Raw genomic sequence first — 17645 nt, 5'->3', positions numbered from 1 at the left:
GTCACGGCGGCCGCACGGACACACGGACACACGCGCGCACGTGCACCACGCACACGGATGGTTGCTTAAATATACTTCGCCACGCCGGTCAGTGTGGGTCGGTGAAGGGGGTGGGGGGGGGTTCAGAGCCAATTCAGACACGACCAGTAGTGACACCGTAACGGTGATAAACGCGACGTTAACGCTGCATCATCGAAAAGGCATGAAGACAACAATACAATTGTGATCAAACTTCACCACGCTGGTCACTGCGTGGTGATAAAGGTGGGGGGGGGGTAGAGTGTTCAGGGCCGGCTCACTTATCACTCGCACGTGACGTTAGCCGTGGGTTTATTTATTTTTATTTTTAAACAGAGGTCAGGTTTGCTGGGTTCATTGTGTTCCAATCACTGCGCCACCAGCTTCCTTTGCAAGTCATCATCATGACTTGAGGAAAACAACCACATCGGGTTCATTGGCGTTCGACTCCTACGCCCGCGAAAAAAATAAAACCACGCACCTAGCCCCACCGTGACACGTCGGAGAGGAACGCGAATTTTTCGCAAAACGCGCGCCCGCGAGAGAGAGGGAGGGAGGGAGGGAGCCCTCCTTTCTCCTCCTCGTGGTCGTCGTCGACGGCCGGTGTTTTCATGCGGGCGCTGGGCCGATTGCAGGCTGCCACCAGAAGCAGGTCGGGCTGGTGCAAGGGCGGGGGTGGTGGTGGGGGGGGGGGGGGCACGTGAACAGACGAAGCACGAGGGGGGCAAGGGGCGGATCCCCTCAAAGTGGGTGAGGGGGGCTCCCAGGGGGTCACGATGGACATCGGGGGGTTGTGCACCCGTTATCAGCTCCAACATCAGCGGCTGATAGGCTCGTGGTTCTAACAGCGCTTAAAAATATTTGAGCGGGTTTTTTGTTGTTGTAACTAGTCTATTGGATGCATTGTTTCACAAAGCTGCGGTGTTGCACGTATGCATGTTGGGTTTCTTTCGCACCGTACGTAGCCAACCGCCCTCATCGGAGGTGTTGTTACGCTGATGGTAGCTGCTGCGGCGTGTGTTTTGTAGCCACGTGTCAAAACAAGTCAACGTGGTTTCCTGCTCCAATGAGCATTGAAGCGGTGTTAATTCCCCATTACTATGGCAAGGACGAGTCTCGAAAACATCAGATAACCACCGTTGACATCCGCACAAAATAGTACCGATTTTATCGACCCCGAGGAGGGATGATGGGCTGAGTCGACCATCTATGACCAGGACTTGAACTCCCAACCTTTCGCTTACGAGCCGCTCGCTCCACCGCACCCAGCCACAGAACTCTGCCAATTACCGCCGTGGCTGCAATTGGCGAGGCACAGCGTCACTTCCCCCCCCCCCCCCATCGATTTTAAATGTTTTCTCATGAGACGAAGCAGATACCTGCCCTTGGCAGCGTCGTCACCTTTGACGTCGACAAACGCGGAGCTTTTTCGTTTCACACCTCGGGTATAAATATCGAAACACCGCCGTCATCATTATCATCATCATCGCCGCAGCCACTGCCTCTCCCTCGTCTGCTAGCCGCGTACCCCACCGTGGTTACTCAGCCACTCTGCCACTCGGGGTCACAATGACTCACACCACCCCCTCCCCCCCACCCCACAAAAAACCCCCTCCGCCTAGAGGCGTCACAATGTGCAAGCCTCGGTGGTGAGATGTTAACGACCTCGGCAGGTCTACAGGAGGTCGTGGGGTTCGATCCCGACCCTGACGCCTGCTGCTGTGTATTTGGAGTTTGCGGTGTCTCTCGCTCCCCGCGGTCGCGTGGATTTTTCTCCGGGTCCTCCGGTTTCACCCCTCCACATTTAGACTCGACCTCAAGCATTCAGAGAATTCGGCTGCTGCTCTACATGTCCACGTGACGACGATGAGCCGCCACTGTGTTGAGCTTTCATTCGCGATGGGCCAGGTCGCTGCTTGAAAAAGAGCTATCCCACATGCTCAGCGGTGGGCCTTCCCTGGCAACAAAACGACAACATTTCATCGTCAAATTGATTTCGCTCCGCGTTGTCGTTCTCGGGAACGACTCAGACGGCGCGCTCCGTCGCGCCACGGCGACGGCGAGGACGACGACTCAGACGGCGGCCGACGCGGGAGCACGCCGCGATCCGACAGCGAGGACGGCTCGCCGACCCGCGGCGCCGAGAGCGGCAACTCGGGCAGAGGTGAGCGAGCTTCGGATGCCTGCGATGCATCCAACTCCCCACTCCCCCCCCCCACCCATCAAACACCGCCAGGGTGCCGTGATTAAGGTATTTGTGAAGGAAGGTGAGGAATTTTATTTTTTTTCTCGACGTGCTGCACCCGTGAAATGCGGACCGGCTGCGTGGCTCTACTTTCTGCCACGCTGAAGAAATGGAAGGTAAATCTTTTAACGCCGTCGGCCCCCCCCCCCCCCCACGTCCTCTCACCGCCCCCCCCCCGCACCCCCTCCATACTAAACCCGCCGCACGGCCGGCCACTCCGCCACCGAGAGCCTTCACAGCACGACGGCCCAAAATGATTGAACAACATTTCTAGTGCAGAACCAAATTTTAATGTGCCCGCTTTTTCCCCCGCCCCCATCCATAGAGCCACTGGCCGGTCGGGCTGAGGCCATCTCAACTCTCCACCGTTGAGCACACACGGTGTTCTCATGGGACGCTGCCTGGATTGGAACCCAGAACCTCAGACGTGGCAGCTTGGCGCTCTCACTTTGAGCTTCTCAGCACGAACCTCTCAATGTCTTTGACTCGAACAAAAAATACTTTGTTGTGAAGGATCCAACGCAGAACATCCCTCTGCGTTTGATCTTCGACAAAAGCTCACGGTCCGCCCTAAACCGCGTCCACTGCACACACCATGGCAGATGCGGATACCTGATGCACAAATGGAAAGTGGTCATCCAGAACAGACCGTACAACGAATAACGACACAACTCCCGATCCACAAACACGACGGAGACATCGTGTTCCTGGTGCGGTTGTCCGGCTCGACCACCTGAATGCGAAATTTTGGCTGCTGCTCTGCATCTACATCAACAGCCATATGAAAGAAATAATTTATTTTAAATTATTATAACAACAGCAATAATGGTCACGACGACGCAACCTACCACGTGCACACAGCTTCACGGAGGCAGTAAGCGCGACCGCGATGGGAGGCGCGTAGCGTTGGCTCTGGGCCCCGCGAACGTGGCGGTTCTCTCTCTCTCTCTGTGTGCTCTCTCTCTGTCTGTCTGTCGCAGACCCCCCCAGGTGCAACGGCCACGCGAAGGGCCCGCCCGGGTGGCCGTGCCCCGCGCTCACGGACCCCGGCCCAGCGGGGAAGAAGCGCTCGCTTTCTCTGCTCTGGCTTTATTTATTCATGTGAGTACCATCCTCTTACGGCAGTGTCCTTTATTGCGAGGCCCCGCGGCCCGCTGGCGGTCCCCTGGTAGCCTTTGGTGTGGACCCTGGCGTGCGGCCACCAGGTTTCATATGTGTGGCGGCCCTCGCACACTGATGATGCTTTATCGGCGAAAGTGGGGCGCCTCTTTGAAAATGAGTGAGGAACACGTGCCCCCTATGCGGTAACCCTAGCGACTCGGAGTCTCCACAGCACTCGGTGCCCTGGTGCCCTGGTGCCTGAGTACCCGAGTGCCCTAATGCCCTGGTGCCCCAGTGCCCGAGTGCCCTGGTGCTCAGGTACCCTGGTGCCCCAGTACCCGAGTGCCCTAATTCCCTGGGTGCACGAGTGCCCTGGTGCCCTGGTGCCCCAGTGCCCGAGTGTCTTGGTACTCCAGGTAAGATGACTTTTGATGGCTGTGTGTGTCTTTGCGCCGCGGTGTGTAAACATCACCACTCGGGAGAAAAAGGTGGTCGGGCGTGGTGCCTGCCACCCACCCACCCCCTCGTGTACCGTCCCGGCCTTCATAGGTGCTCACTAACAGCACTTGCCCCAACAGTCTATTAAGGCTATACGGGGGTCTTTGTCTTTCTGCCTTGACGTGTGTGTGTGTGTGCCTTTGACGTGTGTGTGTATTTTAATGTTATCGCCGTAGATGCGATGGAGATTGCCGTGGTAAACAGGGGCAGGCGTTCCGCCTCGCCGCCCGTCGTGATGAGGAATGCCACCGCGCGTGCTTGCTCAGCGCAGAGTTTACAAACGGCGTCCGCGCTTGTTTGCTCGGACTGCTGTTGCTCATCTCGGAATTCTAGCGGTGCAGCTGTTTCTGTTGTTTTGTACTCCGTGTGTGTGTGTGTGCGCGCGTGCGTGGCCTCAAACCACGCCGAGCCTGGCACGGGAGGTGTGGTGATGTCCCACTGGTGGATGGAGGCTGGTGTTTGTTTGTACTGACAGGGGGGGAAGGGAGTCGGTGTAATGAATAGCGCGCCGCGCTACGAACCCGGCGTCCCGAGTTCGATTCCCCATCATGGGAAGCGAGGATCAGTGGCAAGTGCGGCCTGTACTGGCCATTCCCCGTCTTCTCCCAGGTTGACTCAGCCTCAGGTACCTCGTGTATTTTGTAAAAAAAAAAAAAAAACCCCATCAGGACAGAGAGAGAGAGAGACAAATGCGGCCGCTCGTTGTGCTGACCACACCACCACCTCGTGCATCATTCCGGCCTTGATTAGGTAGCCGCCAGCAGCACTTGCCCCGACAGTTTACGTCGGGCTACCTGGGAGATCTTCATCTCTGTCGTGGTTTGTGCGTGCGTGCGTGCGCAGCGTCCTGCTGCTGGTGCTGGTGAGTTGCTACATGGCGGTGCGCATCAACCTCCTGGAGGAGATGTTGGCCCGGATAGCGATCCCTCCAAAGCCGCCCCTCCGTCCGCAGAGGTGATGGCCGCACTTCCTCGACCTCCTCGGTACAAATTCGCACAGCAGCCTCCTCCTCCTCCTCCTCCGTCTCCTTCTCCTCCGCACCCTGTGCTGCAAATCTCTGCGTCTCATCACCTCCCCTCCCCACGTGTGCGAAAGGGGGCAACGCTCTATCCCGGTGTTCTTCATTGCAAAGGCACCGCAGGCCACGGGCGACCCCTTGTGGCCTTTAGTGCGCCCCCCCCCCCCCCCCCCCCCCCGGGACAATACGCAAAGATTGAAAACACCCCCCGGGCATCATCGTGCTGCTGTCAAACCCCAAAGGTGTTAAATGCGTGGCGGCCCTCTCTCTGACGACGTCTTATCGGCGAAGGTGCCCCCCCCCCCTCTCCACGCCGCCCTCTGAAAATGAGTGAAGAGCACTTCTCTATCCCAAACAGAGGGAACAGGTGGAGTCCACACCTTTGTTTTTGCTGGACCGCCTTCTCCTCCTCCACGCCCACGTGGTTATCGCAACGTCCGTGTGTGCGGTGATCTACGAACCCTCGTTGCTGCCTCCACAGTGCCGGGTTACAGGCAGCGACGCGCAGCAGCGTAGCTACCACCGCCGGCACCAAAGAAAGGCAATGATACCCTCGTGTAGCCTTCACGGGCTGGAGGGACAAGTGCTGTTAGCGAGTAGCACACCGATGAAGGACGGGAGAGAAAATCACCGCCACTACCACCGCCGCCACCACCTTAATCACCGCCACTACAACCCCCACCACCGCCACAACCACCACAGCCAGCACCGCCGCGACCACCCCCACCAGCACCACAACCACCACAACTAGCACCAACGCCACCACCACCACCATCACCAACGCCGCATTAACAACCACAACTAGCACTACCGCCATCACCGCCACCAGCGCCGGCACCACCGCCACAACCACCACACCCAGCACCACCAGCGCCATCACCCCCACCACCACCGCCACAACCGCCATACCCAGCACCACCGCCACAACCACCACACCCAGCACCACCAGCGCCATCACCCCCACCACCACCGCCACCGCCACAACCGCCACACCCAGCACCACCGCCACAACCACCACACCCAGCACCACCAGCGCCATCACCCCCACCGCCACCGCCACAACCGCCACACCCAGCACCACCGCCACAACCACCACACCCAGCACCACCGCCCTGCTTGATGCGGTGTGGTCGCGTTCTTTGTTTTCGCAGGTACGGAGAGGTGTGATACGAGCGGTCCGGGTCACGGCTTCTGGGCCAAGACCCTGCTACGGGAAACACCTCGCGCCGAGCTGCAGGCAGAGTTGGTGGGGGGTGGAGTGGGGGGGAGAGTCGGTGACTCTGACCCGTCCCCACTGGGCGAATTTGAAGAAAGGCGCAGCGAGCGAGACAGACATGAAGCTGATAAATTAAACGCGGGGGGAGAGGGAAGGCGATGTGGGCCAAAGTGTTTGCGTCTTGCACCCACGCACGATGCACGACTTAGCTTTGTCCACGGTGTCTTATGCCGATTAGCGGGATTCTGTTTCGCTGTTGTTGTTTGAGCAAAGTTGGAACTTCGCGCCATATCCTATACGCGTACTTTGTATTTATACCACAAATAAGTTAATGTCCTTCGACGTTGCGCACTGGGAGCGTAGCCCCGTAGCGGACGATGTGCGGATTTCCTTTGTTGATTATGTTTTGGGTAGTGCAGAAGAGTAGGCCGAATACCGTCGTAGAGAGTATGCAGACACACGCACACGCATGCATGCGTGTGTGTGTGTATGTTGAGCTTCTTTCGCTCCATGCGTAGCCGACCTCGCTAATCTCCAGGTGCGGATTCTCTGCAGGTCTCTGTTGCATGCGGTGGGGTAAAATGTGGACACTCCCACCTTTACCAACATGTCTAGACCGCATGAAAGAGTAGGCCGAATACCATCTACAGGGGCGGTGAGCTTCTCTGAAGCTCTCTCCAATTTGGGGGGGGGGGCCTTCCACCAGCAGCGGAGAGAGCAAGACATTGCTGCACCTGTACCTTTACAAGATCACGATCCGTGCGGCAGATGAAGCTTTCACTTGGAGGTGAACTTTCGCCAACGAGTTCCGTGATTATTTCCTGTCGTCATTCACATTTTTTTGTAGGGCACGGCACGTTTCATTATTGGCGGACAAACAACACGACGTGACTACGTGTGTGTATGTGTGCGTGCGTGTCGTCTGTGTGCCCGTTGTGGGGAGCGGTTGTGTAGCGGTGAGCGCGCTGCACTACGATCCTGGCGACACGGGTTCGATTCCCGCTCACGGCCAACACCAGTGACCATTATCTGAACCGGTGCCGGGCCTCCCCTAGGTCTACTCAGACTCAAAACGAGTACCTGGTGCGGTGTGTAAACAATGCCACGAGGGAGACAAAGGCGGCCGGGTGTGGTGTTGGCCACCTACCCCCTCGTATACCGTGCCGGCCTTCATACGTGCTCGCTAACAGCACTTGCCCCAACAGTCTATCAAGACTACAGGGGGGAGATGTTTCTCTTTGTGTGCGTGTGTCTGTGTGTAAAACACGCACAGTCCAAACCGCGTCTTGTTGCACCAGAAGGAGCTTTAAACGCCTCCGGCAAAGTTATGCACCGCACATCGAATACGGCACCATAGCGTTAGGTGCATAGCAAAGCCGCGGGTGTAATGTACGTCACGAGGATTGAGCGATTTGCACCTCGACAATCGGATCTGTTCAATGCGCAGCGGAGTTTAGCGACGAGTTGATTATTGCGGTGTGGCCGGGCGAGCCCTCGGGAGACCTGGGTGAATGATGGCAAGCAGCACCACTCGGACCGCCACGGTGGCTAGGAGATGTTAACTCCCTCGCCCGGTATACAGGAGGTCGTGGGTTCGATTCCGATCCTGGCGCCTGCTGCTGTATATTTGGAGTTTGCGTGTCTCTCCCTCCCCGTGGTCGCGTGTATTTTTCTCCGGGTTATTATTCGCATTTGGAAAAGTGCTAGACATTTCCACGTGATAAGTCACTTCGTTGAGCTATCATTTGTGGCCAGGTCGCTTCTGAAAAAGAGCTACAAAGCTCAGTGGGCCTTCACCAGGAAAATAGAAATAGAGTAATTTAGCAAATAAAGCGTGTTCATGATCGACATAGGAAGGCCTTCATCCAGCAGTGGATAGACAATGGCTGATGATGATGACTTAGTAACGCACTATAATAATAATAAGATATAATAATTTACATATTTAATGCTTCATGTGATCATACAAATTGTGGTCGCTCGATTAATTTGCGAGTTGCCACATTCGAGGAGCGGGTGGCAGTGGCTTAATCAGAGTATCCTTCGGCAGATTCATTCACGGCCTCATGTTGATCGGCAGGGGGTGGAGCGGCGGCGCAGCAGTTGGCGCATTGCGAGTTCACTTCTCGGCCACGTTCCAGAGTTCACGTACCGGCCACCGCTTGCAGCGTCGAGCGAAATCCGACTCGGTCCTTCACCAATCCCGCACCGACCAGCGTGGTCCACTACGGTCAAGCAACCCCCCCCCCCCACCCCCATGACTGCTACGGGCACAGGGGAAGCCTTCGTCCAGCAGTGGATTAACAATGGGGCCCGCAAGTACATTTGTCAGTAGCAGCCAGCATCTGGGTGACAAGAGAGTCACGCGGTCTGTCACGCGATGCACACCCCCGAACCAGCGCTCAATCTTGCGCCACCGCTAAGCAATCTCACGTCGCCAGAGTAACGTGACGCACGCACGCACGCTTGTGTTTCCCCGCAAAAAAAAACACACGCAAATACAAAGATCCCCCGTATAGTCTGTAGCAGACTGTCGGGGCAAGTGCTGTGAGCGAGTAGCACCTCTTAAGGTCGGCAATGGCACACGAGGGTGGTTGGGTGGCGAGCACCACGCCCGGCCGCCTTTGTCTCCCTAGCGGCGGTGCGTTTTCACACCGCACCAGGTATGAATTTGTGGCCGAGTCGACCCAGGAGAGGCTCAGGACCGGTTGATAAAGTATGTCAAGGCTATACGGGGGACCTTTGTCTTTGTCTCAGCAGTGCAGATTTTCGCACGCGGTCCTGTCCAGAAGAACCGCAGAGAGCCGGAGTTCTAACCTCATGGCAAGAGTCGCCAAACAACAACAAGTGAATGGTTTTCCTTGATGTTCTTTTAAATCGCAGTTGTTTGCTGAGCACAGTGCCCAAAGGCACAGAGTGCCAAGCGACGAGCTTACAAACAGCACAACTGAAAGTGTGAAAGGACGAGTTGACAGGTTTGTGGGAGTAAGCGCGGTTAGAAGGATGCTGGGGGAATCGAAACGAATGGGAGGGGATTCCTTCGGCCAGCGGGGTGAGGAGAGAAGCGTTGTTGTGACCTGTTGTGGTGGTGGTGGCGGTGTTTGAGCGCGCATCAAATGGAACATTCCGATTGGCGGACCGAGTCCTCGGCATGGCGGGGAGGAATCAATGAGTTAAGTTTACGGGTCAGTAATCGTGGTAGCAGCGATGAGAGAATGACGAGTGGGCGACTGACCGCCGTTGAGTAGTGAATTCGGTGAATGCCGGGTCATCAATCAAAGCCCCACTGCTTTGATGCTGGAGGGGAGTGCTCGCGGATCGGGACGGCAGGAATGCAGCACCGCGTGCGTTTGATTCGCGTGTGTCGGATGCAAGTCGCTGGCTGTTGCGACCTCTATACAAATCCAAGAACGAATTGGCCCAACCTCGTCAGGAGGGACCCCACTGGTTGGCTCGCAGCTCTGCTTCAGGGGCGGGTCGGCGAGATGTTAACTACGTCGCCTGGCATACAGGAGGTCGTGGTTTTGAACTGGACCCTGACGCCGATTTATTTGGAGATTGTATTTCGTGCCCGTGGTAGCGTGGATTTATCACCGGGTCTTTCTGTTATGCCCTCCACATTGAGAAGAATCGACTTGCGTTCAGAGTATTCGGCTGCTATAAATGTCCACGTGATAAGCCACTTCGTTGAGCTATCATTTTCGGCCAGGTCGCTTCTGAAAAAGAGCTACATACAGTGAGGGAAAAAAGTATTTGATCCCCTGCTGATTTTGTACGTTTGCCCACTGACAAAGAAATGATCAGTCTATAATTTTAATGAAAGGTTTATTTGAACAGTGAGAGATGGAAAAACAACCAAAAAAATCCAGAAAAACGCATGTCAAAAATGTTATAAATTGATTTGCATTTTAATGAGGGAAATAAGTATTTGACCCCTCTGCAAAACATGACTTAGTACTTGGTGGCAAAACCCTTGTTGGCAGTCACAGAGGTCAGACGTTTCTTGTAGTTGGCCACCAGGTTTGCACACATCTCAGGAGGGATTTTGTCCCACTCCTCTTTGCAGATCTTCTCCAAGTCATTAAGGTTTCGAGGCTGACGTTTGGCAACTCGAACCTTCAGCTCCCTCCACAGATTTTCTATGGGATTAAGGTGTGGAGACTGGCTAGGCCACTCCAGGACCTTAATGTGCTTCTTCTTGAGCCACTCCTTTGTTGCCTTGGCCGTGTGTTTTGGGTCATTGTCATGCTGGAATACCCATCCACGACCCATTTTCAATGCCCTGGCTGAGGGAAGGAGGTTCTCACCCAAGATTTGACGGTACATGGCCCCGTCCATCGTCCCTTTGATGCGGTGAAGTTGTCCTGTCCCCTTAGCAGAAAAACACCCCCAAAGCATAATGTTTCCACCTCCATGTTTGACGGTGGGGATGGTGTTCTTGGGGTCATAGGCAGCATTTCTCCTCCTCCTCCAAACACGGCGAGTTGAGTTGATGCCAAAGAGCTCCATTTTGGTCTCATCTGACCACAAAACTTTCACCCAGTTGTCCTTTGAATCATTCAGATGTTCATTGGCAAACTTCAGACGGGCATGTATATGTGCTTTCTTGAGCAGGGGGACCTTGCGGGCGCTGCAGGATTTCAGTCCTTCACGGCGTAGTGTGTTACCAATTGTTTTCTTGGTGACTATGGTCCCAGCTGTCTTGAGATCATTGACAAGATCCTCCCGTGTAGTTCTGGGCTGATTCCTCACCGTTCTCATGATCATTGCAACTCCACGAGGTGAGAACTTGCATGAAGCCCCAGGCCGAGGGAGATTGACACTTTTTTGTGTTTCTTCCATTTGCCAATAATCGCACCAACTGTTGTCACCTTCTCACCAAGCTGCTTGGCAATGGTCTTGTAGCCCATTCCAACCTTGTGTAGGTCTACAATCTTGTCCCTGACATCCTTGGAGAGCTCTTTGGTCTTGGCCATGGTGGAGAGTTTGGAATCAGATTGATTGATTGCTTCTGTGGACAGGTGCCTTTTATACAGGAAACAAGCTGAGATTAGGAGCACTCCCTTTAAGAGTGTGCTCCTAATCTCAGCTCGTTACCTGTATAAAAGACATCTGGGAGCCAGAAATCTTTCTGATTGAGAGGGGGTCAAATACTTTTTCCCTCATTAAAATGCAAATCAATTTATAACATTTTTGACATGCGTTTTTCTGGATTTTGTTGTTGTTATTCTGTCTCTCACTGTTCAAATAAACATACCATTGAAATTATAGACTGATCATTTCTTTGTCAGTGGGCAAACGTACAAATCAGCAGGGGATCAAATACTTTTTTTCCCTCACTGTAGCTCAGTGGGCCTTACCTGGTCATGTAAAAAAAACTGTTTAGTTTAATAGATATCTCAACCTATCCTGCTCTCACGTACACTCCCCAACCGAACAGAACCAGCAGTGGGCAGACACAATTACTATATGTATTTTGTTATTCTTTGTTCTTTCGTACAGTCACGTAGAAGGAAACAATAAAATAATAAAAATATAAAACAATAAAATTCTCATGACGTTTCGACTGCAACACAAGCAATCATCATCAGGTGTGAAAACCACAGCAAGAAAATTTGAAAAAAGTGGCGGTTTTTTTAACGTTAGCCACTTTTTTCAAAATTTCTTACTGTGGTTTTCACACCTGATGATGATGATGATTGCTTGTGTTGCAGTCGAAACGTGGTGAGAATGTAATTGTTTATATTTTTATTATTTGATTGTTTCCCTTCTACGTGACTTTACCGAAAGAACCAAGAATATGAATCGCTGCAAGTTACGAAAGCTTTAAATCAAAATCATATTTTGTTGTTCATTATCTCAACAAGGAGTTCTGAGACTTGGCTAAGGTTTTCTTGGGTCAGAACAAAAGCAAAGATTTCTCACTAGTCACTAGTTGAGTATCCGGTTGATACTCCTACAACATTTTTTAAAAGTTAAATAAATAAATGACACGAGCTGTATTGGAGTGAGTAGAACACATGAAGTTGGATGTAACTCAATCTGACGCTGCACTCTGATACATAGCCCTACAGGAATGAGAATTCACCGCTAAAACAAAACAAACCGCGCAATTTTGCGGAGCGGTCTACAGTTGTGACATCCCAGCCGCGCAAAGCAGTCTGGACTTTTTGCAAGATGGAAGCGAGCATTGTGACGTGTATCGCGCCGGTAGATGGTGGTCGTGGTGGTGAAGGGAAAAATGAATCCAAGAGCCGGGTGCTGAGATTTTAGCGAAGATTCGTTATTAAGTTTGGCGTTAATCATCTCTCGCATAGACTAGGGTTTGAGCGATGCAAACGATCGAAGAAAATACGTAACAAATTCGATTCTTTTTTGGTATCATGACGCGAAAACCGATGATCCTAAAATGGCCCCAGCGTAAAGGCATCACAACACCGGTGGGACGAACGCGTGACTGCTTAGCCAGGGGACGCCTTGGCCTGAGAGCACGGATCCCAGATCGACTCGCCCACCGACACGCAGGCTGTCTCGAGATAGGCGTGCAGTTTAAGCTAATCTAAACAATGTTTTATTTTTTATTTTACCAAGAAAGGCCCACTGAGCGATGTAGCTCTTTTTTTCAGAAGCGACCTGGCCACAAATGAGAGCTCAACGAAGTGGCGTATCACGTGGAAATCTACTGTATAGCAGTCAAATACCTTCAGACGCATATTTCTAAATGTAGAGGAAAAAACCGGAGAAAAATCCACACCACCGCAGGGAGAGAGGACATTTGAACTCCAAATATACGTAGAGGGATTTTTTTCTGGGCTAGATCGCGTAAATGTGTCGTTAATTCCGCCACCACCCACAACAGCCAATTAGTAAGGTTTGTCACGTACACAAAACATAGCAATTCGTTACTGGTTCAGCACACCGGTGTGCTGGGGAGTAAACCCACAACATTTACGATTCCACTACGACGTTTCGCCGGTTATTACAACCAGCATCATCAGGCGACAGCCAAAGTTGTTGACACACCTTACGAATTGGCTGTGTCGGGTAGTTTAACGTCGCATTTATATTTGCGCGATCTAAGCCAAAACAACGTCCATAAATGGATGATATTGGTCGCGAAAGCCATCGTGTTAAATCTGTCCAGGGCCTCTGGGTCGGGATCGAACCCACGACCTTCTGTATACCAGGCGAGGTCGTCAACATCTCGCCACCGGGAGGAAATCCACGGCACCCCTTCTCAATTACCCCCGGAGCAGTCCACATGAGACTCGTCAACGACTGTTAAACCTCGTGCCTTGCACCACTCTTCCCATTTACCGTAAGAACGTCGGGAAAAAAAAATCTGACGGCTCTCATTTATTTATGTGCTCTTAACTGCAACACTGTTTATCGTCGTGAACGGTTTAGGATTTTTTTTTAAGTTGACTCCGTTTATTATCTGTCTACGGGCTTTCCCCCTCGATGCGTTCGTGTAGAATTGTAAATCTATTTTTGTAAAGTATTTTTATTTAAGACAAATTGGGTTCATGAAGAAACGGTGCATAATGTGCAACGTGTGAGTGGTTGTCCCACGGTAAACAGGTGGAACGGTTAAGGGCCGACGTTGGCCTAACGTTGGAATGTTTACTTGGTTGATTAAAAAAAAATAAACTTACCGCAAATAATGATAAGAATAAAAGTACAGGCAGTAATGATTTTTTTCCCCGAGTGTTTCATTATCCCCCGAGATCCCACGCGTCACGGGGTCAGACCGTGTCACGTTATCCCCTCTGTGTGCGTGCGCGCGCTGTGGGGGAGTGGTGGTGCAGTGATTCGCGCAAAGCGCCACAATCCTGGCCACCCGAGTTGAATTTCGCGCCCGCGGTCAACATCAGCGACGAGAAGGCGCCAAGCCGTTACCCTGGGCCTCCAACCTCGACCTTAAATCGAGCACCTGGGTGCTATGTAAACTTAAGTGCTTGGGAGACAAAGGTGGCTGGGTGCGGGTGAGCAACCTACCACTCCCTCGCGCGCCGTGGCGCCCGAAGGAGCACTCTGTCTCAACTGCCCGTCAAAGGTTCTACGCGATACATGGGGTGGGGTGTGGGGGGATATGTCTTTGTGTTGTCGGCTCCTCCACTCAAGTCACTCGGTCACGCCCAGGACTCAACCCGGTGATGCAAGACGTCGCTCCCGCAGTTAATATTCTGCTCCGAGCTGGGCTCGAGGAACGCACTCGCTCTCCGATGCGGGTTTTTTTTTTTTGGGGGGGGGGGGAGAGCTGCGTGCACCTGCACGTTGTTCAGGCACAGAGATGTCCGACGTTGACGCCGCACGTTGGCACAACCAGTAGAGATTTGGGGGAAAGAGAAACCCAAGCACATCGGACATCTATGGGGGGCCTAGCCGGTGACCACCAACCTACGCCGGACACGTGGCAGCCAACGCCGGACACGTGGCAGCCAGGGTCGTCACCACGCATGCCGTCGTCCCTCGCCATTTGATTTTGCCAGCGTTAGGGCCGGATGCGGCGCGCACGTTGTTATTTATTTATATATCTATCCTGAGCGGGTTCGTAAGCCAGAATACGAAACGACGAGATTGAAAATATTTGAAGAGCGCCGGGGATTGTGGAAGTTGACGTCAAAAAGGTATCGAAACTCCCTCGCTGTCCCACGGCGGCGTGGCGCTCGCAGCTGCCCCCGTGACCCCCCCTCCCCTCCCATTCACTCACGAAAGGCGCGGCTGCCAAAGTAGCAGAGCCATGGAACTCGCATGTCATCTGGTCAAACGAGTTTACCTTCCGTGAGCAATGTCACCCACCCCCCCGCCACCCCAAATCCCCCCCCCCCCCCCACGCTCCCGTCGTCTCACCCTCCCTCCCTCGTGTGCTCATGCTCATGTTCAGGGGGTGGGTAGACAATCAAAATAACAAGAAGGGAGTGTTTTTTTTTCTCGAATTCGGTCAAAAAGAACCCCCCCCCCCTGCAATAGACCTTAGTCTTTTGGTATGTGTGTGGATTTTGGTATGTGTGTGTATTGTAGCGTGTGTGCATATCGCGGGGCATTCGTATCTATGCGTGTATGTTTGCATAGTGGTATGTATATGTGAGTGCATTTTGGCGTGTTTATGACAGCAGGGAGCATAGGTGGTGCATCTGCCAGTCATCTCAGTCAACCCATAACACCTGGGTCTGTCCTGTGATCTCGTGTGACAGGAAACTCCACTCGTGTTGGGCCCGAGTTCAGTTCCCTGCCCCGCTTCACGTCAGTGGCAACGTTCTGAACCAATACTGGGCCTCCCGTTGGTCGACTCGGCCTCAAATTAGTACCTGGTGCAGTGCGTAAACATCAGCACTGGGGAGACAAAGGCGGCCGGGAATGGTTCTGATCACCACGTCCACTACACCGGCCTTCACAGGTGCTCGATAACAGCACTTTCGCCACGAGTTAATGTCGGCTATATGGGGGATCTTTGTCTGTATTTTGTGAGAATGGGGAGACGTGTGAGTTGTTCTCACAGTGCACTGCAGCTGTGATTAGCCGAGTTCGACTCGTGGTGCTGACCACGTGCATTCTAACCACCAATGAACAATAGGTACGAGAGTCTAGCTTGGGCGTTGCTTAAGTTTACCGGCCATCATAGGGGTTAGCAAACAGAACTTGCCCCGAATAATTGAACGCAGCTTAACAATTGTGTGTTTGTTGTACCCGGCGCTGTCGTTCATGAAAATTGCATCTCACCATCGCTGAGACTCCACAGGTAAAGGCAGCCAGGCGATGAGCCAGCGCAACCAACAATTGCTCAAGCTCTGCAGTCCTCTGTATATAAGATGTTTGCAGCCAACTAATGAGTGTCTGCTAAAACTACACCGTAAACTATTTTTTTGATCAGGTAAGGCCCACTGAGCTATGTAGCCCTTTTTTCAGAAGCGACCTGGCCACAAATGATAGCTCAACGAAGTCAGTGGCTTATCACGTGGAAATTTACAGCAACCAAATACTCAAAATGCATTTTGATTCTAAATGTGGAGGGAAAAACCGGAGGACTCGGACAAAAACCCCACGCTGCCACGGGGAGAGCATACAAACAACAACAACATATGTGCGTTGATCCACCAACCCCTCGCTGCCTTCACAGTGCGCGTTTGAAGGCCCAGCGTGAGCAATGAGTTTTACTGCAGTGTCAGAATGAATTTCATTATTTTCATGCAGTGATGAGTTTACTTACATGTGGGTTGCAAGTTCAAATCTCGGTCAGCGGTGCGTCGACTCATCGGCCCATTATTAACGATCTGAGATAGATAAAATGAGTACAACCTTGTGCCATTGTAAACATGGAATTTCGCCAAAATCAAGGCAAGCTCTACCACTTCGTGGGAAGTCACTGTATGGATAAACCGCCTCCTGTCATAGCAACGTGGAATTGTCACCACTGGCTGAGAGTCCTCATTTTTAAATGAGCGGCGCACGGAGGAGGAGCCGGGGAGGAGCCCGGTTCACATCGTGTCGCCGAATTTTTCCTCTTTTGCCCCATTCCTCCCCCCCATCAAAATAAAAGTCTCCCAAATCATCACCGAATCTCCAAAAAAAGCTCCATGACTGACAAGGCATGGGGGAGGGGAGGCTTTCATCCAGCAGCGGATTAACAAAAGGGTCTGCAAATTATTATCATGTTTTTATTTTTTACCAGCCATGCCTACAGCTTTTATATCTGTCAAGCGGTGCTTTTAAACCCCGCGAATCGCCCCGTCCCCTCGGTGCGAGCACGCGAGGTGACAGCTGCTCGGCAAGGTGATACAGGCGGCTTTAGAAACTCGGCATTGTCCCTCGCGTGCCAATGATGAGATGTGGCTTAAGAGGGATTTAAAAAAGTTCGCGTGGATGTCCATCGGTCCGGCCACCTCAGCCTGCGGAAGGAACGCACCCCCCCCAACCCACGCAAGAGTAACGACCACCGCGGAGATGGAGCGATACAATCAGCTCGTGGTGTGGGCACCCAGGTTGGTGCGCGTGGCATCTAGCGGTAGATTGACAAAGGCCTGTACAAAAATGTTGATGATAAAAAGGGTCGTTTGTTTCTTCGCCGCAAGATGCTGATGTCGCAACGAGTTCGGTTTTGTGGCATAGCTACCGAGTTGTTCAGACGGTGGGGGCTGTGGGGGGTGGTGGGGGCTGTGGCGGTGGAGGGGGAATTGGATAATAGGAGTGGCCCCATTCCATTCATTCCATGCACCAGGGCCCACGTCAGTGACGCGACTCGGTCACTCCTCCTCCTTGATAGTAAAATAAACAAAACATTTATCATCGTTTAAAATTTACGAGAAATGTCCCGCGTTTCCCCGAGAATTCCACCGGCCTCACGCGACCCCCGCGCGAGATGGCACGGGATGAGTTTTTACTCCTGCATTGTGGGTAGGTGTCACTGTGGCGATGGCTGATGAAACGCAACGGCAACACGCTTTGGAAACACCATAAAACATTAAATCCGGTTTGTTGGGGGGGTCGCATATCATCCCAAACGGGGGTAGATAAAATTAGCACCACTTTGTGACGAAGTCTGCAGTGGA

General features: G+C 52.9%; 1 long non-coding RNA gene across 1 annotated transcript; it reads left to right on the top strand.

The window, feature by feature from the left end:
• Positions 1 to 1389: 1389 nt before the first annotated feature.
• On the top strand, positions 1390 to 13787 carry LOC142924767 (uncharacterized). Its single transcript, XR_012941848.1, has 4 exons — positions 1390 to 2182; positions 3244 to 3364; positions 4706 to 4845; positions 6032 to 13787. It is a non-coding gene; the product is annotated as an uncharacterized LOC142924767 (long non-coding RNA).
• Positions 13788 to 17645: the final 3858 nt, after the last annotated feature.

The sequence above is a fragment of the Petromyzon marinus genome, chromosome 1 (genome assembly GCF_048934315.1).
Source record: "Petromyzon marinus isolate PM22_M1 ecotype Great Lakes invasive population chromosome 1, UKy_Petmar_22M1.pri1.0, whole genome shotgun sequence".
Taxonomy (NCBI): Eukaryota; Metazoa; Chordata; class Hyperoartia; order Petromyzontiformes; family Petromyzontidae; genus Petromyzon; species Petromyzon marinus.
This window is presented reverse-complemented; position numbering and strand designations above follow the sequence as displayed.